Source organism: Zea mays, chromosome 3, assembly GCF_902167145.1.
Source record: "Zea mays cultivar B73 chromosome 3, Zm-B73-REFERENCE-NAM-5.0, whole genome shotgun sequence".
Taxonomy (NCBI): domain Eukaryota; kingdom Viridiplantae; phylum Streptophyta; class Magnoliopsida; order Poales; family Poaceae; genus Zea; species Zea mays.
Genome location: NC_050098.1, coordinates 198,540,317 through 198,564,823, shown reverse-complemented (window position 1 = coordinate 198,564,823; position 24,507 = coordinate 198,540,317). Strand labels below are relative to the sequence as shown.

At 54.1% G+C, this 24,507-nt stretch overlaps 1 pseudogene; it reads left to right on the top strand.

Annotated features, from left to right (window-relative positions):
• The first annotated feature begins 5,388 nt into the window (after positions 1-5,388).
• LOC118476820 (protein G1-like7) lies at positions 5,389-24,144 on the top strand (annotated as a pseudogene).
• The last annotated feature ends 363 nt before the right edge of the window (positions 24,145-24,507 follow it).

Sequence of the window (24,507 nt, the reverse complement as noted above, 5' to 3'; positions counted from 1 at the left end):
CGGAGCTTGCCGAACACAGCGATGCATGTGGCCACGTAGTACTGCTTCCAGAGGTCGAACTGGTAGTCGCCAAGCTTCTTCTCGTCGTCGATGAGCGATGCCAACGCAAGCGCCTCCTGGCAGTGGTGTTTGTTCGGGGTTTCCAAGTAAGAAACATGGATTCATCTTTAGCGTTGGTTTATGAAAATGACTCACAAGTCAAATCCATGGAAAAAATATTACGGAGAATAAATGTCACACATATAAAAAGGAATTTAAGTTGAAAACATTATTCAAACAAAAAGAAATTACATGCAAGGCTCTTCTTTAAATACTACTCCCTCCATCCAAAAATATAATTCAGGAACCTCGTTGATAATTATCTACCACTACACATTGTGCAAAAGTAGCAGGTAGGCTTTGGGAGAGATGTAGTAGATATTTTTACTGTAACAGATATTGACATAAACATACATTTGGTGTAGTGGTAGCTACGAGCACATTTGCTTGAGAGGTCGCAGGTTCGAATCCCATTGGGGCCACATTTGTGTTTTTTTAATTTAATTTTAGCTAGGCGTTGGATGCACGTGGGAATGAGATTTGCGGGGAGGGGGGAATGAGAAAGACAGTGACAGCCGGGAATGGGAATGACAGAACACCGGTAATGAGAATGGGCTTTGCGGGGAGAGGGAATGGGAATGGCAGAACATGGAATGGCAGCCTACCACGAGTAAAATTGTCGCTGCGTGTCCCAGCCCAGATGGGTTGGCGCGAGATGGAACACAAGGGGGGAAAACGCGGCTCGTGTTATCCTGCGCCAGGGGGATGCGCTTGCAGTAGGGAGGGTGAGCCTGTTCGTCAGCTCGTTCTCCCGCGCGATCCTCCCGCATGGAAGCCCTGGACCTTCCTTTTATAGATGCAAGGAGAGGGTCCAGATGTACAATGGGGGTGTAGCTATGCGCTAACGTGCCCGACAGAGAGGTGCCTGAGCCCTGTGTACATGCCAACGTGGCTGTCGGAGGGGTGCTAGAGCCCTGTGTACGCGGTAACGTGGCCGTCGGAGCAGCGCTGGAGTCCTGTAGAAGCACAACTGTCAGGGCTGCTGGGACCTTGCTGACGTCTCTTTGCTTCCGTAGGGGGCTGAGAACCGCTGTCGTCATGGACGCACGCGGGGAGCCATCATTACTTGTTACGGGGGCGATCCTGGATGGGACACCAGTCTTGTTCCCCCGTAGCCTGAGCTAGCTAGGGGTAGGGTAATGATGCATCCTCCGTGGTGCGGTCGGTCCGAGCCCAAGATCGGGCGAGGCGGAGACTCCTCCTGAGGCCGAGGCCGGGGTCGAGCGAGGACGCAATTCTTCCCGAGGTCGAGGTAGAGGCCGAGCCCTGGGTCAGGCGAGGCGGAGACCACCTTCCAAGGCCGAGGTTGAGGCTGAGCCCTGGGGTCGGGCGAGGCGGAGTCCTCCTTCCGAGGCCGAGGTTGAGGCCGAGCCCTAGGGTCGGGCGAGGCGGAGACCACCTTCCGAGGCCGAGGCGGGGGCCGAGCCCTAGGGTCGGGCGAGGTGGAGACCTCCTCCTGAGGTCGAGGCCCAAGGTCAGGCGAGGCGGAGTCTCCTGTTGCGCCTGAGGCTGAGCTTAGCTGTTGTCAGCCTCACCCTGGCGGGTGGCACAACAATCGGAGAGGGGCGAGCGGCGCTGTTTTCCTGTCAGGTCGGTCAGTGGAAGGACGAAGTGACTGCGGTCACTTCGACCTTGCCGACTGAGGCACGTGTGTCAGGATAAGGTGTCAGGCGATCCTCGCATTGAATGCGCCTGCGATACGATCGATTGGTGAGGCGATCTGGCCAAGGTTGCTTCGCTGCGAAGCCTGCCCGAGCTGGGCTTCGGGCGAGTCGAGGGTGCGCCCGTTGCTTGAGGAGGCCCTCGGGCGAGGCGAGAAGTCGTCTGGGACTACTGTTCCGGCCCAAGGCTGGGCTCGGGCGAGGCAAGATCACGTCCCTTGAGTAGACGAAGCCTTGACCTGAATCGTGCCCATCAGTCTCTGTAGCTTGCGCTGATGGTGGTTACCAGCCGTGTTTAGGAGTGTTGGGGTACCCCTAATTATGGTACCCGACAATAGCCCCGAGCCTCAAAGGGAGTGTTGGTACTCGCTTGGAGGCTTTGTCGCACTTTTTTGCAAGGGGACCGGCCTTTCTCGGTTACACTTTGTTCTGGTGGGTGCGCGCGAGCGCATCCGCCGGGTGTAGCCCCCGAGGCCTCGGAGGAGTGGTTTGACTCCTCTGAGGTCTTAATGCCTTTCGTGATGCCTCGACCGGTCTGGTTGTCCCCTCACGTGACCTGATTGTAGCCATGGTGCGTGGTCAGGTTCCGAGTTTTCAGGCTGGTTTGTTGACGCTGTCAACGGTTTGGCCGTAGCCGGGTTTGCGAGAGCAGCCCCCGAGCCTCTGCACGGGCGAGAGGACAATCAAGGACTGTCTCGACTTTTATCATACACCCCTTCGTCGCCTTTCCGCAAGGAGGAGGGGGGGGGAAGCGCCATGTTGCCCTCGGAGGGCGCCGAACATGGTGTCTCCAGTGAGTTGCTAACGGGTGACCCAAGTGGACTCCCGTGCTCCGTTCGATAAGGGTCGGCTAGTGGCCCAGAGACGTGCTCCAAAAGTACCTACAGGTGATTTGCCGGACCCGATCCCGTTCGATAGGGTCCGAGGGCTCGATGCCTCCCTCTGATGGGATTCCATTACAAAATCGCTCCTGCTGGTCTCAGAAATGTCCTAGGGTACCTCGGGAGCGTAGCCCGAGCCTCGGCCATGTAACGGACGTACCCAGAGTCATCCCTCGCTCTGCGTGCTCTGGGGTGGCTGTCGAACCCTTCCGAGGGGCCAGCCTTCGAACCCCTGATCAGTAGTGGGCGCGGAGCCCGAGTGCTCTAGGGCGGCTGTCGAACCTTTTCGAGGGGCCAGCCTTCGAACCCCTGATCAGTAATGAGCTTGAAGCCCGCGTGCTCTGGGGCGGCCGTCGAACCCTTTCGAAGGGCCAGCCTTTGAACCCCTGATCAGTAGGAGGGCTGGGGGCCCGCTTCCTTCGCGGAGAAGGATCCCTTTCAAAATATCCCCTTTCTCGATCCCTGTAGCAAGAGAGAGAAAGGGGAGGAGGAAAAGGATATGAATTTAAATGGCGTGGCGCACCTTTTTTGACGCGGTCATCATGGCGGAGGTGAAACGACGCCCGCTTCGCTTGCCAAAGGCGTCGCTCGCCCTGCCGAGGAGTTAATGCGACGGGACGGGCGATTCGCGGGGCGACCGTTGCGCGTGCGCGAGTTGTTCGAGGAACGGGCGTTTCGCCTTCGAGTTTGAATTTCGCGGTGGGTTCGGGCGAAGTGTTGAACGGATCTCGCCCGGGCCTTTATATACCCGGAAGAGGGGCCGGCGGTGGTTCTTTACTTTGCTGCTCGCCTTCTGCTTTGGTTTCCGCAACCCAAGAGAATAGCCAGAGAAAAGAAAACCGCGCACCTTGTCTCCTCTGCCTTCACCCCCTTCGTTTGGCGATGACCGACAGGGTGACCGTCGTTCCGCCGCACGATCCGTGGCCTTTCTCCACCGTCACGGTGGACGATCTGGAGGTCCTCGTCGCCGATGGTTTGCTCCATCCCCTCTCCAGTGACCCGCAGCCGGAGTGGATGGTCCCTACGAGCGAGGCCGACCCGACTCCGCCACCGGGGTATGTGGTTAGTTTTGTCTCCTTCCACGAGTGGGGGTTCGGAGTGCCAGCGAGTCGTTTCATGCGGGCGCTCCTGCACTACTACGGGGTGGAGCTGCACAACTTCAACCCCAACTCCATTGCGCACGCGGCCATCTTCGCGTCGGTTTGCGAGGGTTTTTTGGGGATTGACCCCCACTTGGATCTGTGGACCCATCTCTTCTCCGCGGAGCTTTTTGCCTTGACGACGGGGGAAAAGAAGGTCCGCATGGCGGTGCGGGCCGGTGGCTGCACCCTCCAGTTGAGGCAGGGGCGCGCGCAGCAGTACATCCCCGCCATCCTTGCATCTTCGAACAAGGGGTGGCAGCGCTGGTGGTTTTACCTCCAGAACGACGACGGAAGGCTCCTGTCGTTTTCTCAACGAGTGGTGACTGCCGCCGGCAGCAACTGGCGCTGGGGGGCCACGCGCGAGAAACAGGAGAAACTCCAGCCCCTTCTGGAGGCCTTGCAGAAGTTACGAGATGGGGGGCTCACCGCCGCGGGGGTGGTTGCCGGCATCCATCGTCGGAGGGTGCTTCCTTTGGCAGAGCGGCGGTTGCAGCTTTTGGAGATGAAGCCGGGGGTTGACTTGGAGGGTTTGCAGACGTCCTCGGCCTCCCTCTCCGCCGACGACCTCCGCAGGCGGGTAGCGGGCACGGTAGGGAGGCTGGATGCCGGCGCCCTTACCCAGCCTGTGATGCGTCCCGAGCGTGGGTACGTGCCCCTGGTGAGTGTCCGCTCCTTCTCCTATCTTGTGCCGGGTTGCCTTTGATTCTTACCGTCCGGATTTCCGTTCGTCTCCAGGGGTTCGGGTTTTACAAGCCCTCCCTGCCACCGGTCCCGGAGGACGCGGTGGACCGAGCCGCGCGGAGGGTCGCCACGGAGAAGAAGAAGGAGAAGAAGGACGCGGAGAAGGCCCGGGCTCGCGAGCGGATGCGGGCTCAGGATGCCTTGGAGAGGCGCCGTCGGAGGCAGGAGAGGGACGGGCTCCCGCGGGAGCCATCGCCGGAGACGCCTGACGACGACGATGATGACGATGATGACGAGGACGACGACATGGCGGCCCGCCTTGGCCTTAGCCCGGATCTGAGGCTGGGCCAGGGGTCGTCGAGCCAGCCTCCAAGTGGGCTGGCGCCGTCGGTATCTAGGGCCGGGACATCAAGGTCCCGGTCCGAGGAGCGGGGACAGGCTGAGGGGGTACTTGACCCCTTGGCCGAGGTAGTTGAGGTGACTCCGGGGAGTCAGGCCGATCCGCCTGTCCCCCAAGAGCAGTCGCCCGTGCCGGCTGTATAGGAGGTTGATCCTTGGGCCGTCGTGACGATGCCTGGGCAGGCCGTCCCTTCGGCGCTTCGGGCGCCCGAGGCGGGAACGGCGCCGAAGCCGGCAGCGGGACAATCCTCAGGCCCGAGGGGCCTCCCCGCAGGCACGATTGGCCTTGGTTCGGAGCGGGTAATTATCTGAGGATACCTCTGTTTTGGCTCTTTCTCCGCGTGTCCTGATCCTGCTTTATCTCTTCCTTTCAGCAAACAGAGGCAAGGTTTGGCCGGTCTGACCCCCCGGAAGGCCCTTAAGATGGTGCCGGCTTCTGCAGCCAGTGCCGCAGCGCGCCACGTCGATTGGCTGGCCTCCGCACAAGACGCCCTCGAGCGGGGGGCCTAGGCGGCACGAGTTGCCATGGGGCAAGCCTCCCAGGCTGACCCCTCCATCGGGGCAGCCATCGTGCCAGGGGAGGCTGCTGGTGTGGCCGCGGCCCCGAGCCCACCTGACGTGTTTCCGGCGCTGGCACCAGCTCATGCCGAGGCCGTCGCTGTTCTGCCCGTGGAGCCACCCGTCGCCACTGATGCTGGGATGGCTGAGGTGCCGCTGCTCGAGGTCGTCTCCGACCTCCCCAGTCTCGGCCATGAGGAGAGGGCGGCCGCTGTTGCCGAGGTTGGTGATCGGAAGCCCGCCTCCTTAGCCGAGAGGAGGCCCAGTACGTCGTCAGCGATGGTACCCGATGCGTCGACTGCAGGGGGTCCCAACGCCTTGGAGGAGGGGCGCGCAGAACCACGGCCCCTCTTGGGGAGCGGCGACCTTATCCCCGCGCGGCGCGACCCCAACGAGTGGCGTGGGCAGGCGCTCCGGTTCTGGACCTGTAACACCCACTTTGTAAATTGCTAGAAATAATACCAATAGAGAAACAATTCCTCTTTATGTGAGTTTGACCTTCATGCATCATCATATGTGAACACCATGTCCAAGAACAATTAATAAAAAGATATGCTACTAAATCATTGCATCATGCTGAATATTTTATTTTTGTGTGCATTTTGTAAACAAGAAAATATTAAAGACCAAAAAAGGGAAATTAAATCCTAAAAGAAATTCTTGAATATAGAAAAGAGAAGGAATATGAAAACATGAATAATATATTTGAATAAATATCCTCAAACCTAATACTTTTGATTGGACAAATAGGGTTTGAGAATGAACTAGTCACAAGTTTGAATTTAAATTAGTATTTAAATTTGAATTTGTGAAATAATGGAGAAAGAAGAAAATAAAAGAAAATAAAAGAAAAAGAAAAAGGAATACTATACCTGGATGGGCCAACAAACCTGAATTCGGCCCATTAACCCTTAACCTCCCACGCGGCCCAGCTCCTGGTGATGGCGCCGACAGGCGGGCCCTACATGACAGTCGCGCACGCGCTCACCGGCCATCTTCCCTTCCGCTGACGCGTGGGGTCCACTGGCAGTCACCTCGCGCGCGCGCCGTTTCACTTCCACCTGGGACCCGTCTGTCAGCACCATCAACTACCTCCGATAGTGGCGCTGCTCATGCGCTTCTGCTCGGAATCCGCGGTCCCGCCGTTGACCAAGCACGGCCGGGGTATATAACCCGATCAAGCCTCGCCTCTTGCTCAAACCTTCTTGTGCCGCCACTGTGCAACCCTAGCGTAGACAGAGAAAGGGAGTGCAGCGAGAGAGAGCGGGCGGTTTCCGTCGCCGAGGGAGCGCCGCCGTGGAGGTGCGGCTGTTGCCATCGTCCGACAAGGAGATGGGGGGAAGTGCTCGTGATCGTAGGATTTGCATCTGGCGGTAGAAATTAGGGGTCCTGTGACCGGTTCAGCCTGATTCCCCCTCGGCCGTTCGATCCAGATCGTGCGCGCTGGAATCAATCTGAGTATTTTAAATCCCGGTCGTTGATTGTTTGATCGACGACTCTGGGCGAGTACCGTTTCGATGATAGGGTAATGTAATCAGGGCCATAGGATCTAACCTGAACGGCTAGAATTCGGTCATACCCCTTCGCGCGTGCAATTTGCTAAAGAGCCCCCTGGTAAACAGATAATCAACCCGCCGTCCACTGCGCAGTGCGCCTGTGTCTCGGAAATCCTTGCGCAGGGACCCCTGGGTTTCTCTAGATTTGAGGCCCCGTCCAGAATAGTTTTAACCCGAGAATTTAAATTTCAAATTGATTTTCAATGTATAAATAATGTCTAGAACTTCAATAATTCATAGAAAATGCATATGAACTCCAAATTACTTCATTCCAGTTCCTAAAATTTTATAATTTTATTCTCTATCACTTAGAGCCTCTGTTTTGTCATGAAAACAGTAATAAATTTAATTCCTTACTTAATCCCATTTTAAACACATAAAACATTTGAAAATGCATAACTTAAAATCTATAAGTCCAAAAATTATGATTTCTGTTCCTAGAATTTTATTTTAATGTGTAGATTATTACTGTGTATTTTGCATATATGTTTGGTGTAATGTTAATTTTGCCTATACAATGCTTGTCTGTATTGCTACGACTAGCAGTGAGGTCACGAGTCATCTGAAGATCATCCTGGTACCTGGAATCTCAAGTCCTAGGCAAGTTGTGCCCTTGATCACTTCTTTTTACCCAGCCATGTTCTGATTAATCATAATGATCTGCATAGGTTAATTTTGATGGGACCCAATAGGTTACCCTAGTTTGATTATCTTTATACCTTGTTACCACTGAACTTTTTGGGTAGTACTTGCTGGTGCTTTATGTGGTTTTGGGTATGAAGATACATTACTCATGATTATACTTTTGTTATCCGTTGTTATTTATCGTTCATGATAAGATCATTATGTTAATTGGAACATGGAGCGACCACCCGGGAAAACAGTGCTACCACAGGGGTATAATGGGACGCCCTTGGCTGATTAATTAGGAAAGCTAGTGGAGGACTACCTTACCCGAAAGGGGCAAGGGCAGTAGGGGAGTGGTCAGTGTAGGGAGGCCCTCGGGAGGATTTTGCTGCGATGGCTGTCCTGCAAGGGATTCCTGCATTGGAGCTTCCTATAAACTGTAGCGGGTTTTCTGAAGCTAGTGGAACTTTGTAAAGGCCTCGTAGTGTTACCCTGCCTCGCCTCCTCGGTAGAGGTGTATGGGAAGTCGCGATCCCTTGGCAGATGGGTAACATGACTTGTGGGTAAAGATGCGCAACCTCTGCAGAGTGTAAAACTGGTATACTAGCCGTGCTCACGGTCATGAGCAGCTCGGACCCTCACATGATTAATTTATGGAACTTAAATTCAATTTGTCATATGCATTGCATCGCAGGTGATGTTGTTACTTCTGTTCTACTACTTAATTGGGTTGGTATTTACTTATACTTAGTAATTGCTAATAAAATTTTGACCAACTTTAAAAGCAATGCTCAGCTTCAACCATCTCCGTTGGTAAGCCTTACACTTCACGTGAGCTCCCACCTTTGGCGAGTTCATTCACATTATTCCCCACAACTTGTTGAGCGATGAACGTATGTGAGCTCACTCTTGCTGTCTCACACCCCCCCACAGGTCAAGAGCAGGTACCACAGGATGAGGCACATGGAGGATGCTGCGATGTGTTCGTGAGAGGTCTAGGTCGTCGTCTCCCAGTCAACTTTGGGTTGCTGGACCGTTGTCTCCTTATAATGTAATTATTTATTTATTTTGTATAGAACTCCTGTTATATAGTAAAGATGTGACATTCGATCCTGTGCCATGATTCATCATATGTGTGAGACTTGGTCCCAGCACACCTGGTGATTATGTTCGCGCCCGGGTCTTGGTACCCCGAAACCCGGGTGTGACAGGACCCGCGGCGCCTCAAAACCCCTCTTCGTCCTTGATGATGAGCTGGAGGAGCAGTCTCGGGATGAGCTCCGTGAGTATGACGAGGCGGCGTTGGGGTCGCTTCGGTCGACCATGGAGATCCTTTCCAGGGATGTTCCCAGGGTCCTCCAAGTAAGGATTTCAGGCATACCTTTCGCGTGACCAGGGCATTCTTTGTAACACCCTGCTTCCCTTCCTCAGGAACTGACGGATGTGAGCACCGCCAAGTCGCTGTTCATCTGCCACGAGACCGACGTCTGGGGTTCGCTGCGGTTCCTGAGGGCCGCGCTTGCCGAGGCTAATGAACGCCTCGCCCAACGGAGCACCGAGGTGGTGGACCTTCGGCTGCTCTGTGATGAGCTGGAGGTGGAGGCAGCGGCGGCGCAGGCAGAGGCGGCATCGGCACGGACGGAGGCGCAGCAGCGGCAACTGGAGCTTGGCCAGGTCATTGGCGAGCGGGACCAATCTCGGAGCCAGGCTGCCGAGGCTATAGGCCGGGCTAAGGCCCTTGGGGGTTAGCTAGCCGAGGTGTCTGCTCGGGCCGGAGCCCTTGCGGAGGACCTGGCCGTGGCCGTCGGGTCTGCTCAGTCCGCCCAAGCCGCAGCCTCGGAGCAGCGTGCCCGGGCTGAAGGTACGTTTCGGCCGCTTTGTGACTTCGATTCAGCTCCATTCTTCGACTCGTGTCTGAAGAATTCTATTCGGCTGTCTGCAGAGTTCGAGACAACTCTTAACGAGTCTGTCAAGGCACTTGCCCAGGCGGCTGAGCAGAAGGAGGCCGACCGCGTGGCCATGTCCGAGGCTATCTCGGCCTTCTGCCAGGTCTTTGGCCTCGATGACGTCCCCTCGGGTAGCTCCCCCCCAGAGTCGCCTGTGTGCCCTGGGCGGCCATGTGCGCATTAGACTCCACGGGGCGCTGCATCACGACGTCAGGCGGGCCTTCGCCGTGCTTGCTTCCCACTACGACGTGGATCTGGAGCGGGTCAGCGAGGGGTACTGTCTACCCGACAAAGATGAGGCTGCCTTAGCCGAGGTTCAGAGGCTTGACGCGGCCGTCGCGGGCCCAAGCGCTGTGCTGGCGTCCTCCTTCGAGGTGGAGATCCTTCCGCCCGCGTCGCCGTCTGGGGCCGGGCCAGATCTCGCCGAGGGTGGAGACGATGCCGAGGGTGCCGCTCCTCCCCCAGGCGATGTCTGATTCTGCTGGAGCAGTCTGTTTGGAGCATGCATGTGTTTTTCGCGGCCGCCGAGGCCTAAACACCTTATTTTCATGTTATAAAGCTGCGTTTCTCTTCCTCTTGTTTCGAGTATCCGGACTTGTTCGTCAGTAGCAGAATGGCTTATCCGAGCAAGAGTTACTTTTCGCGGAAGGTGACGAGTGAGGTATCCATATCCCGGAGGTGTGGGAGTTCCTCGGCTCGGTCGGCCTTGCCGCTTACGTGCACTCTTACTCGTTTTGCAGGATTCTGTTATCGACATAGTCGGAAAGCACGAAAGTCGTTTTGGTAGAAAACTTTTCCGAGGAAAATTTTGACGCAGAGGGGGTTCCCCCCTTCTAGCCCCCGAGGGAGGGTCGGGCTTCGCCGAGGCAAGGCTGACCCTTCCTTGACGGTTAGACTCTATTTGTGTATGTAAAGAGAACGTGGTATATGAACGACTTGAAACATCTTAAGGGTAGAAGCGACGTAGCTGTTGGATGTTCCAAGCATTGCTGTAGACCTCGCCTTGATCGTTGGCCAGCTTGTATGTCCCGGGCTTCAAAATCTTGGCGATGATGAACGACCCTTCCCAGGGAGGAGTTAGCTTGTGGCGCCCTCGGGCTTCTTGCCGCAGTCGAAGTACCAAGTCTCCCACCTGGAAGCCTCGGGGCCGAAACCCTCGGGCGTGGTACGTCGCAGAGACTGCTGATACCGCGTCGAGTGTAGTAAGGCCACGTCCCGAGCCTCTTCGAGCTGGTCCAGTGAGTCTTCTCGGCTGGTCTAGTTTCTCCGGTCGCCGTACGCCTTTGTCCTCGGGGAACCGTATTCTTAGTCTGTGGGCAAGATAGACTCGGCCCCATAGACTAGAAAGAACGGCGAGAAACCCGTGGCTCGGCTTGGCGTCGTCCTCAGACTCCAGACAACTGAGGGTAGTTCCTTCATCCACCGCTTGCCGAACTTGTTGAGGTCGTTGTAGATCCTCGGTTTAAGTCCCTACAGAAGCATACCGTTGGCACGCTCCACCTGCCCATTCGTCATGGGGTGAGCCACGGCGGCCCAGTCCACACGAATGTGGTGGTCCTCGCAGAAGTCTAGGAACTTCTTCCCAGTGAACTGGGTGCCATTGTCGGTGATAATGGAGTTCGGGACCCCAAAGCGATGGGTGATGTTGGTGAAGAACGCCACCGCCTGCTCGGACCTAATGCTGGTTAGGGGTCGGACCTCGATCCACTTGGAGAATTTGTCGATGGCGACCAACAGGTGCGAGAAGCCCCCGGGTGCCTTCTGCAAGGGACCGACGAGGTCCAGACCCCACACAGCAAACGACCAGGTGATGGGTATTGTCTGCAGGGCCTGAGCGTGCAGGTGCGTCTGTCTCGCGTAGAATTGACACCCTTGGCAAGAGCGCACAATCCTAGTGACGTCGGCCACCGCGGTCGGCCAGTAGAAGCCTTGTCGAAAGGCGTTCCCAACGAGGGCTCGAGGTGCTGCATGGTGGCCGCAAGCCCCCGAGTGTATTTCTTGCAATAGCTCCTGTCCTTCGGCGACGGATATGCATCGTTGGAGAATGCCTGAGGGGCTGCGGTGGTAGAGCTCCTTTTCATCACCCAGTAAGGCGAACGACTTGGCGCGCCGCGCCAGTCGCTGAGCTTCAGCCTTGTTGAGGGGTAGCTCTCCTTGGTGGAGATATTGTAGGTACGGGGTATGCCAGTTTCGATTAGGCGTGACCCCATTCTGCTCTCCCTCGACGCGCAGTGCCTCACCCTCGGCGGCCGAGGCCTGCTCGGGCTGGGCCGAGGCCTCCTCGGGCTCGGGCGTGTCGTCGGTCTTGACAGAGGGTAGATGTATGTCTCTGGAGAAGATGTTCGGGGGAACCGTTGTCCGCCCCGAGGCTATTTTAGCCAGCTCATCCACAGTCTCGTTGTACAGTCGAGCGATGTGGTTGAGCTCCAGCCCATAGAACTTGTCTTCCAAGCGTCGAACTTCGTCGCAGTAGGCCTCCATCTTCCGGTCGCGGCAGTGAGAGTTCTTCATGACTTGGTCGATGACGAGCTGTGAGTCGCCACGAGCGTCGAGGCACCGAACCCCTAGCTCGATGGCGATGCGCAACCCATTAACCAGAGCCTCACACTCGGCCACATTGTTTGATGCCGGGAAATGGAGGCACAACACGTAGCAGAGATGTTTCCCGAGGGGTGAGATGAAGAGCAGGCCAGCACCTGCTCCCGTTCTCATCAACGACCCATCGAAGTACATGGTCCAGAGTTCCGGTTGGACCGGAGCTGTTGGCAATTGGGTGTCGACCCATTCCGCCAGGAAATCCGCCAAGACTTGGGACTTGATGGCCTTCCGAGGAGCGAACGAGATTGTTTCACCCATGAGCTCCACCGCCCACTTTGCTATCCTACCCGAGGCCTCTCGACACTGGATGATCTCCCCCAGGGGGAAGGATGACACCATAGTCACCGGATGAGACTCGAAGTAGTGTCGCAACTTTCGCCACGTCAGAATTACTGCGTACAGTAGCTTCTAGATTTGCGGGTAGCGGATCTTGGTCTCGGATAGCACTTCACTGATGAAGTAGACCGGCCTCTGGACGAGCAGTGCATGCCCTTCTTCTCGTCTCTCGACTACGATCGCGCCGCTGACCACCTGAGTGGTTGCGGCTACGTAGATCAAGAGGGCTTCTCCCGCAGCGGGGGGCACAAAGATGAGCGCGTTTGTAAGGAGCGCCTTTAAGTTTCCGAGGGCTTCCTCGGCCTCGGGGGTCCAAGTGAAGCGCTCGGTATTCCTTAAGAGGCGGTACAAGGGTAGGCCTTTTTCGCCGAGGCGCGAGATGAAGCGGCTCAGAGCCGCAAGGTATCCCATGACCCTTTGTACTCCTTTCAAATCTTTGATAGGCCCCATGTTGGTGATGGCCGCGATCTTCTCTGGATTGGCCTCGATGCCCCGCTCGGAGACGATGAACCCCAGGAGCATGCCTCGGTGGACTCCGAAGACACACTTCTCGGGATTGAGTTTCACACCCTTCGCTCTCAGACACTTGAATGTCGTTTCAAGGTCAGAGAGGAGGTTGGAGGCTTTCCTCGTCTTGACTATGATGTCATCGATGTAAGCCTCGACCGTTCGGCCGATGTGCTCTCCGAACACGTGGTTCATGCACCTTTGGTATGTCGCACCTGCATTCCTCAAGCCAAATGGCATAGTAGTATAGCAGTACATGCCAAAAGGTGTGATGAAAGAAGTCGTGAGCTGGTCGGACTCTTTCATCTTGATTTGGTGATACCCTGAGTAGGCGTCGAGGAATGACAGGGTTTCGCACCCAGCAGTGGAATCCACAATTTGATCGATGCGAGGCAGAGGGTAGGGAACCTTCGGACATGCCTTATTTAGACCAGTGTAGTCTACGCACATCCTCCATTTCCCACCTTTCTTTTTCACAAGCACAGGGTTAGCTAGCCATTCGGGATGGAATACCTCTTTGATGAACCCTGCAACCATCAGCCTGTGGATCTCCTCGCCTATGGCTCTACGCTTTTCTTCGTCAAAATGGCGCAGAGGCTACTTCATGGGTCGGGCCCCAGCTCAGATATCCAGCGAGTGCTCGGCGACATCCCTCGGTATGCCCGGCATGTCCGAGGGACTCCACACAAAGACTTCGGCGTTTGCGCGGAGAAAGTCGACGAGCACTGCTTCCTATTTGGGGTCGAGCTCGGAGCCGATCTGGACTTGCTTGCAGGCGTCGTTGCTGGGGTCGAGAGGGACGGACTTAACCGCCTCAGCTGGTTCGAAGTTGCCGGCGAGGCGCTTCGCATCGGGCACCTCCTTGGAGAGGCACTCCAGGTCGGCGATGAGGGCCTCGGACTCGGCGAGGGCCTCAGCGTACTCCACGCACTCCATGTCGCATTCGTACGCGTGTCGGTACGTGGATCCGACGGTGATGACCCCGTTGGGGCCCGTCATCTTGAGCTTGAGGTAGGTGTAGTTGGGGACGACCATGAACTTGGCGTAGCACGGTCTCCCCAGCACCGCGTGGTAGGTTCCTCGGAACCCGACCACCTCGAACATAAGAGTTTCCTTTCGGAAGTTGGAGGGAGTCTCGAAGCAGACGGGCAGATCGAGTTGTCCAAGGGGCAGGACGCGCTTCCCGGGGATGATCCCGTGAAAGGGCGCCGCACCGGCCCGGATCGTGGACAGGTCGATTTCCAAGAGCCCGAGGGTCTCGGCGTAGATGATGTTGAGGCTGCTGCCTCCGTCCATGAGGACCTTGGTGAGCCTGGTGTTGCTGATGACGGGGTCGACGACGAGCGGGTACTTTCCTAGGCTCGGCACGCAGTCGGGGTGGTCGCCTCGGTTAAAGGTGATGGGCTTGTCGGACCAGTCTAGGTAGACTGGCGCCGCCACCTTTACCGAGCAGACCTCCCGGTGCTCCTGCTTGCGGTGCCGAGCCGAGGCGTTCGCCACTCGCCCACCGTAGATCATGAAACAGCCGTGGACCTCGGGGAACTCCTCTGCCTTGTCGCCCTCCTTTTTGTCGTTGTCTTGGCCTTTGCCACCTTCCGCCGGGGGCCCGGCCTTAAGGAAGTAGCACCGAAGCATGACACATTCCTCAAGGGTGTGCTTGATGGGGCCCTGGTGATAGGGGCACGACTCCTTGAGCATCTTGTCGAACAGGTTGGCCCCTCCGGGAGGCTTCCGAGGGTTCCTGTGATCGACAGCGGCGACAAGATCTGCGTCAGCAGCGTCGCGCTTCGCTTGCAACTTCTTTTTCGCCTTCTTCTTCGTGCCGCGCTGGGCGGACGCCTCGGGGACGTCTTCCTGCTGGCGTCCCTGAGGCTGCTTGTCCTTCCGGAAGGTGGCTTCGACCGCCTCCTGACCAGAGGCGAACTTGGTGGCGATGTCCATCAACTCGCTCGCCTAGGTGGGAGTCTTGCGGCATAGTTTGCTCACCAGGTCGCGACAAGTGGTGCCGGCGAGGAACGCCCCGATGACATCCGAGTCGGTGATGTTGGGCAGCTCGGTGCGCTGCTTCGAAAACCGCCGGATGTACTCTCGCAGGGATTCCCCTGGCTGTTGGCGGCAGCTTCGGAGATCCCAAGAGTTCCCAGGGCGCACGTACGTGCCCTGGAAGTTTCTAGCAAAGGCTTTGACCAGGTCGTCCCAGTTGGAGATCTGCGTAGGAGGCAGATGCTCCAGCTAGGCTTGGGTGGCGTCGGAGAGGAACAGGGGGAGGTTGCGGATGATGAGGTTGTCATCGTCCGTTCCACCCAGCTGGCAGGCCAGCCGGTAGTCCGCAAGCCACAGTTCCGGCGTCATTTCCCCCGAGTACTTGGTGATAGTAGTCGGGGCTCGGAACCAGGTCGGGAACGGCGCCCGTCGTATGGCCCGGCTGAAGGCTTGCGGACCTGGTGGTTCGAGCGAGGGGCTCCGATCCTCCTCGCTGTCGTAGCGCCCCCCACGCCTGGAGTGGTAGCCTCGGCGCACCTTTTCGTCGAGGCGGGCTCGACGGTCGCGGCGGTGGTGCTCGTTGCCGAGGCGACCCGGGGCTGCATGCGTTGCGTCCCGCGTGCGCCCGGTGAGTACCAAGACTTCCCGCATGAATCGGGAAGTCGCTGCACGATGCTCCGGGGGGCACCCTTGCCTTCGGGAGGTAGAGCTCTCGGCCCGTCGGACCGCGGCGTCCTCTAGGAGATTCTTGAGTTCTCCCTGGATACGCCGCCCCTCGGTGGTGGATGGCTCTGGCATCGCTCGGAGTAGTATTGCCGCTGCAGCCAGATTCTAGCCGACCCCACTGGAGGCTAGGGGCAGCCTTGCCCTGGCATCGTCAGCGATACGGCGCTGGACATCCCGGGCCTGATGACATGCTTCTCCGGCGAGCGCTCGGCCTGCCCACTCCTGCTCGATGTTTTGCCGGAGCTGCACAAGTTGTCCCGCTTCCTTATCGAGCTTGGCCTGCATCTCGCGGATTTGCTCGAGCTGTGTGTCCTGACCCTCCGCAGGGACTGGGACCACAGCTAGCTCCCGGAGGATGTCAACGCGAGGCGTAGGCCCAGGGGGATCGTCATCCTCCGGCATACCAAGGTGGTTGCCTTTGTCGTGACCCCCTAGATCGACGTGGAAACATTCGCGACTTGGGCCACAACCCTCGTCGTCAAGGCTGTGGCCATCATCGGAGCAATCGGAGAGGCAGTAGTCGCATGCGGTGATGAAGTCTCGCATGACACTGGGATTACCGAGCCCGGAGAAATCCCAACAAGAGTCGGGCTCGTCTTCTTCCTCGGAACTCGGGGGCCCGTAGGTCGAGACGGCCGTCAGTCGGTCCCAGGTTGACCACATATGGTACCCCGGAAGGTTAGGATATGCCTTTATGAAAGCGCTCACCGAAGCGGGGTCGCTTGGTGGATCGAAGCTGAATCTAAAAGGCATAGGGTGGAAAACGGATGGTACCTCTCGATCGATGGACGGTGACGAAGTCGCGTCGGGGTCGGACTGCACCGTCATCTCAGGTACGATGCTAACGCCCAGCAAGCCCTCCGCGAGTGTGCTGGCGTCATTTGTCCGCTTGGGGTTGGCACGTTGCGGGAAACGACACTCGTCATCGTCTCAAGCGCGAGGACAACGCCCGACATGTCCCTCGCTGGGGTGCCAGTGTCGTCGACTCGCTCGACAGCCGACGAGGTGCCGCCTTTTGCCTGGCCACGATTGCCCCGTCTCCTCCTCCTACGACGAGGAAGGCAACGGGACAAACCCGAATGCTGCTCTTCCGCCACGGGGGGAAGACATCGTTGAGTCCGCCTCCGCCGGGCGAGCTAACGGCCATCGTTGTCGTTGTTGCGCTGCGGGGGAAGGAGCACCATGTCGTAGCTGCCGTTGAGGGACATGAACTCGAGACTCCCGAAACGGAGCAGCGTCCCAGGCTAAAGAGGTTGCTGGAGACTACCCATCTGGAACTCAACGGGAAGCTGTTCGTCAACACACAGCAGGCCCCTACCTGGCGCGCCAACTGTCGGCGTTTCGACCCCGGGGGGTCCCTGGACCGACGAGTAAAATTATCGCTGCGTGTCCCAGCCCAGATGAGTTGGTGCGAGATGGAACACAAGGGGGAAAACGCGGCTCGTGTTATCCTGCGCCATGGGGATGCGCTTGCAGTAGGGGTTACAAGCGTTCGCGAGAGAGAGGGTGAGCCTGTTCGTCAGCTCATTCTCCCGCGCGACCCTCCCGCATGGAGGCCCTGGACCTTCGTTTTATAGATGCAAGGAGAGGGTCTAGGTGTACAATGGGGGTGTAGCTATGCGCTAACGTGCCCGACAGAGAGGTGCCTGAGCCCTGTGTACATGCCAACATGGCTGTCGGAGGGGTGCTAGAGCCCTATGTACGCGGTAACGTAGCAGTCGGAGGAGCGCTGGAGTCCTGTAGAAGCACAACTGTCGGGGCTGCTGGGACCTTGCTGACGTCTCCTTGCTTCCGTAGGGGGCTGAGAACCGCTGTCGTCATGGACGCACGCGGGGAGCCATCATTACTTGTTACCGGGGCGAGCCTGGATGGGACGCCGGTCTTGTTCCCTTGTAGCCTGAGCTAGCTAGGGCTAGGGTAATGATGCATCCTCCGTGGTGCGGTCGGTCCGAGCCCAAGATCGAGCGAGGCGGAGACTCCTCCTGAGGCCGAGGCTGGGGTCGAGCGAGGACGCGATTCTTCCCGAGGTCGAGGTAGAGGCCGAGCCCAGGGTCGGGCGAGGCGGAGACCACCTTTCGAGGCCGAGGTTGAGGCCGAGCCCTGGGGTCGGGCGAGGCGGAGTCCTCCTTCCGAGGCCGAGGTTGAGGCCGAGCCCTAGGGTCGGGCGAGGCGGAGACCACCTTCCGAGGCCGAGGCGGGGGCCGAGCCCTAGGGTCGGGCGAGGTGGAGACCTCCTCCTGAGGTCGAGGCCCAAGGTCGGGCGAGGCGGAGTCTCCTGTTGCGCCTGAGGCTGAGCTTAGCTGTTGTCAGCCTCACCCTGGCGGGTGGCACAGCAGTCGGAGAGGGGCGAGTGGCGCTGTTTTCCTGTCAGGTCGGTCAGTGGAAGGACGAAGTGACTGTGGTCACTTCGACCTTGCCGATTGAGGCACGTGTGTCAGGATAAGGTGTCAGGCGATCCTCGCATTGAATGCGCCTGCGATATGGTCGGTTGGTGAGGCGATCTGGCCAAGGTTGCTTCGCTGCGAAGCCTGCCCGAGCTGGGCTTCGGGCGAGCCGAGGGTGCGCCCGTTGCTTGAGGAGGCCCTCGAGCGAGGCGAGAAGTCGTCTGGGACTACTGTTCCCGCCCGAGGCTGGGCTCGGGCGAGGCGAGATCGCGTCCCTTGAGTAGATGAAGCCTTGACCTGAATCGTGCCCATCAGTCTCTGCAGCTTGCGCTGATGGTGGTTACCAGCCGTGTTTAGGAGTGTTGGGGGTACCCCTAATTATGGTACCCGACAAAAATGTTACCATGTGTTTTTCAAAAAAAGGAGAAAATAGATCACCTTATGTTGGATTCAGACAGTAAGACATGTTTAAGTGGGGCTGAAATGGTTCTGTATCGATCTATGGATGTGTCTCTGGATTTCCTCCACTGGATCCTTTTTTCTATCAAGTGAAACTCTTTTATTTTATATTTCACAGTTTTTTTACTATTTCTCTACTACATATTAAGGTTCTAAGGGTAGCCTGCCGTTCTACCGTTACGCAATCTCAGTCGTCTGTTGTGCCATTATGCAATCTAAGTCGTCAGATTTGCCCACCATCAGAACGATCCTGCGCGTCCAAACCAACGCCTCCATCCCCTGCAAGGCTGCAACCCCTAGCCACGATCCCTAGGGTTGGGCATTCGATTTTTTTGAAATTTCGGTTCGGTTTTAAAAAACTTCGGTTTTCTAGACATTAGAAACTAATCGGTTTTCTGGAAAATGAAAACCGAGAACTTCGGTTTTGGTTTTTTACTTCGGTTTTTCGGTAAAAACCGAATACCAAACTTATACTCAAGACAACACATACAACAAGTTTATATAATAGATTACACATAATTTTAAAAAGTAAAAATTATATAGGTACAATTATTTAGAGATACATCATACATCACATATAAATATGTGAATAACAATTTAATTGCTTCACACATTTAGTTCACATAATCGAAAAGTCAAATTTTAGAATTGTAAAGTTTGTTATTCGTTTTTTTGGTATTTCGGTTCGGTATACGGTGAAAACCGATTATGATACCGAAAACCAAACTTCTGAAATACAAAAACCGAAACCGAACCGAATTACCAAAAAAACCGAAATTTCGGTTCGGTTCGGTTTTCGGTTTATGGTAAAAAGGTGCCCACCCCTAACGATCCCTCAGCAACCGTAGCTCCGATCCCGTAGCCGACGCCCTGGCCTTGATTTCACAACGCCGCCGCCTGCTATGTTCGCCTTCAGCAGGCAACATCGCGCAGCAGCCTAGATGCCATGCCGCCGTGCGCCAAAAGAATGCGGGGTCCTTCGGCGCTGCCAGCTCCGACCTGGGTGCTGCCACCACATCTGTTTGCTCCTCTCGGTGGTTCGACGAATCTCTCGGCGACACAGCCATCACCCGCAACCAAATCTCGCTCCGACCGCGATCCCCACACCGCTCTCCCACGTCAGCCACCAGCCGACGGGATCTCGATGGCGAGCTCCGTGTAGCAGAAGGACAAGAGCAGCGCCACCAGGTCCCCAAACCATGTTATGATAGGTATAAAAGGTAAGATTTGATATCACTTTGAATATTTATTTGGATTGATGCAAATACTAAAGGTGTACTCAGCAGGTTGACATCCAAGTAGCACTCACATTCTTGATTTCTCTCTTAGCGCACCCGTATCCCGTAGTGCTTGTTTGAACCAAACCAAACTGCAGTGAAGGTCATATATAATCTAGACCAAAATAATTACTGCTCACGATATGTTCTGTTCTTCATTGCTATTTATTGATTGAGTAATGCATGGCCAGATTATGTTGTTTGGCCATTGCGAGACAAACTTTTTCTGCATTTCTAGGTCATATATGAATTCTTATTCATGGAGAACTCCCATCTTAAAGTGTTTAGTTTGCAGTTCAACCTTTATTGAAAGATGGCACTGACAAAAAAATTACTGCTAACTTATTCTGTCTTTGAATTTATCCATGATTCTAAATCATATTATTTTTACTTTATCTATATCACCTTCTTTTTTCCCCTATATAAATAGTGTCTATAAAGTCCGGTATGAAAACACGAACCTACTGCTTGGTACATAGTAGTATTAAATGTGGGGAACCTAATTGGCCCTTTTTTTGCTTTGATTTCGCTTATTCTTCTGATAACACCGATTTAGTTAGATATAGATCTTCTGTTCTACGGTCGCGATGTGTTATTTAAATCCTGCTCCAAATTGCAAATGCAATTCTGTTATTGGAAGGTTTTAATTAAGATACTCGTTTTTGAATCAAACTGCTGCTCAGGTCCTGTTCTTCAGCTGAAGATCATACTTGCTGTGGAGCCTTTGATCCCTTCAGAGGGACCAAGGATTGGAGAGCACATTTTCGGTTACACGGTCAGTACATAATCTATTTAAAGGTTCATTTGTCTCACTCTCACCAGTATTTATAATCTGTCTAGCTGTCCTGATTTATATTCGTCAAACTGTGCGAACATAGTTTTTCATAAAGACAATGTTTGTAGCGATTAATGGTGTTGTCTGAATGAACTTATACATGCGTTTTCTTCGATCGTACCAGGAATCAAATGTTGCTGGTTAGATTCATTTATGTTTTGTTCGTGCTCATGGTGTCTTGTAGAATAGATAGAGTGTATGTCTGTGTTCTCTTCGGAAAGTGTATTTTGGTGCAACAACCCTATATTTTGAACTCAGGTTGATGCTTTTTTTGAATGTTCGCTACATATAATGAATATGGGTTGGGTTTAGAAGGTGCTAGACAGAGACGGGAACACAGTTTGGGGGGGGGGGACATACTAACCTGAGGGGGTACTATTACATAATTCATAGAGATAACTAATAAACCAGTGGCCCTCTTCATCATTTTTCTCTGATGCCTCCTTTGTAGGGATGGTAGCGGGTCGGATTTTGTTCGGGTATAATAATACCCGACCTGAAATTGTACCCGAGACTTCTACAAATATCCATACCCACCAAGCCAATCGGGCGAGAAACTGTACCCGTACCCGTGCCCATCGGGTATCCACTGGGTATCGGGTATCCGATGGATATGTTACCGTAGACTAAATAACATTCAGTTAGTGTTAAAATAAATACATAAAATATTTTAGTTTCCATCTAAGCACCAGTACAACACGAGAATGACTATATTTGGCTACACGTCGATACAATATCTCAACTCATAATTATCGCATCCAATAGATTTAAATTCGAGTACAGAGAATAAAAGCTTAATGATTTAATGACAGTCATAACATTGTCAATGTCTCATTGGTCTCTAGTACATTACAGTTGACTGTTAGCACAAATTAATATTCATTAATCAACAACACATACACCATGATAAATTGATAAATAAAAACAACATGGAACAACTAGCTCCAGCAGCCCGTGACATGGTGTATAGTAGCAGCAGCCTGCCGCCAGCAACAACAGCCCGTGGTCGTGCCTGTGTCCATGGTGAAGTAGCAGCAACCAGCATGCAACAAAACCAGGATTGCTGTGTATTTTTGGCTCCATTCTATTATGGTCCTTAATTTTTAGTGGATGTAGCACATTTAAAGAGGTATATTGATATCTTGGATATCCACAGGATACCCGCGGGTAAAGTATTTTACCCATACCTGTCCTGATATATTTCGGGTATCCGACCCGATAGTACCTGCGGGTGAGTTTTTCTACCCGTATCCATATCCACCGGGTACGAAACCCGCGGGTATCCATACCCACGGGTCCAACTGCCATCCCTACTCCTTTGTCGCTTCTTCATCCGCCGTGTTCTTTTCGAAAATAAAGGGTTTACTGCTCTTTCCATAATTTACTGCTGTCACATAGTCCCAATTTCCATGCCAACCACTTTTGACATAAACCTTGTGGTTGATTTTTTATCATGTGCATTATTTTTTTGGCATTTGCTCAATGTAGCTCTTGTCCTCCCAAAATTCTTTGTACATTAATATTTGGTTGGACAAAAGGTACACTTCCTTTTCCCAAAAAACAAATCTGTCTTACGTTAATGTTTTAGGTCGCCTATTTCAATAGCTGGTTATTATATTCTCCATAAATAGCAAATTGAATTCAGCATCTTAGTTAGTTTGGCGATATATATCAGCTGGAATATTTTGTCAAATATTTGAAATCTGATATTCAGATTGTAAACGATCTTTAGTAGAGTTGCAACCATTAGAGTTAGAGTCGATTGGTAGCCTTGTAAGTTGATTCTGGTTTGGTTTGTTTCCTGTGACTTATGACCAATGTCAAAAGAACCATCGATCTAATGGGTACAATAATCTAGGCACAGATAAACCAATGCCATCTTCTTTGTGCACCCTCCCGTGGTTTGTCTTCGTTTGGACTTGTTGCTCTTTAATTCTGCCTTTCCATGTGTACATGTTAATGTGCAATCTATTTTGGTTTCTTCATGACTGTACTATCTGACCAGAGTCAAATTCTTCACTTTAGCTTGTGTATCTGCATATGTTTGATATATGCTTGATCATGTTTAGGACATTAGAACTGCATGCTTGCTTGTCTTGTATGGTTGTATACGACCCTTCTTAAAATTCTGACTGAAATGGATGTTCTTTAATAAAAACATAAGCTGTCAAAGTTCCTTCGTAAAGAATGTGTAATAATGTTAGATTCATTTATGTTTTGTTCGTGCTCATCGTGTCTTGTAGAATAGATAGAGTGTATGCCTGTGTTCTCCAATTAAACCTGTGTTCAAATTAAACTTTTACAACTTTAACCAAGTTTATAAACAAATATGTTAACATCTACAAAACGAAATAAATATATTGCCAATGCATTTACAAAACAACTTTGATGCCTAGCGTCCTTTGTTGATTTATATTCCTTGCAAGGTGGCCAATGGGTTCAGATTTGGTGCTCTTGTCGCGTGTTAGTCTTGCGGATTGTAACCTTTCCTTATCCCTTAGTTCAATTCATGGATACATTTTTGTTTTAGGCTACTCTTTTGCTGTGTTACATTATTACAAAAAACAACTTGGTTTTGGTTCATTTCTGACATGAAAGTAGCCTCTTGCTGTTCTTATGCTTCCCCTAATATAACTTTTATTTTTTGAATAATTTCCCAGCTTGTCGACAATTAGAGGCTCTTCCATTCTTGGATCCACTGAAGCATTTTAGAGGTGCTCTATTCTACTATCAAAGGTTAGCATGATTGTTTTTGCACATCTCCTACTCCGTTCTTTGCTTAGTCTCTACTACTTATTAAGGCTCTAAGGGTAGCCTTCCGTTATGCCGTTCTGCGATCTCAGCCGTCCATTCTACAGTTCTACAATCTCAGCCATCCGATCCTGCCCACCCAATTTTCTACCCCCGCGTCCCGATCCCGCCGCCCAAGCCCCGAAGTCATCGCGATTCACTCCCTGCCTCCTCTTGCCCAATTCCGTCGCCGCCAACCCCGTCCTCACCCTCACCCCACGCCGCCGGATGCCGCACGCTCTCCTCTGCCATCTCTCTCAACGTCTTGCGTCCAGAGAACACTATTTGTTCTGTTGTTCCCAATCTCCGCCTTCACTCCGGTCGTCGATCCCGCCGGGTGCGCCTACTACGGCTAGCGCGCGTCGCCGGGGCCCTGACCGTGCCCGCTGCGCCAGGCGTGGGGGTCGCTCGACGCGCTCATCGGCCGCCTGCGCGGCATACGAGGAGAGCGGCAGGACGACCGAGTCCAACCCCTTCGCGGCGCGCGCCGTGCAGATCTACCTCCGTGAAGTGCGCGACTCGCAGGCCAAGGAGCGCGGCATCCCCTACGAAAAGAAGAAGAAGCGCACGCAGCAGGCTACGGAGCCTTCGACGAGCTTGTCTGCTACTACCACCGGGAGCGGCAGGGCTACAGCAGCAGCTGCTGCGGCGTCCGCTGCTCAGGCTGGAGGGAGTAGCGCTGCACCGAGCTCCACATGAGAGTACAGTAGACCTGCAGATCTTTGTTTAACTATATTACCATCTTCGCGTGTATCACAAGATTAAGGGGGCATTGCGGTGGATAATAGGCGCCATGGCATCACGCTCCTTGCTCAGGAGGATTGGGATCCAACCGGCCTATCGTCTTTCTGGCGACCACTGTGGCCCGCGACTGCTCCGCTTCAGCGACGGTGAGGCACACCATCGTTTGATTCCACTAACGGGGGATCAATCGGTATGCGGCAACACGTACGGGTCGCCAAGCAAGACGGATAGCACCAGGAGCATGGTTTGTTCTCTTTCCTATCGTTTCTAAGAAGCCACCGAAGTCGACGGCCCCCGTTAGTGGGGGGCTCCGTGCAT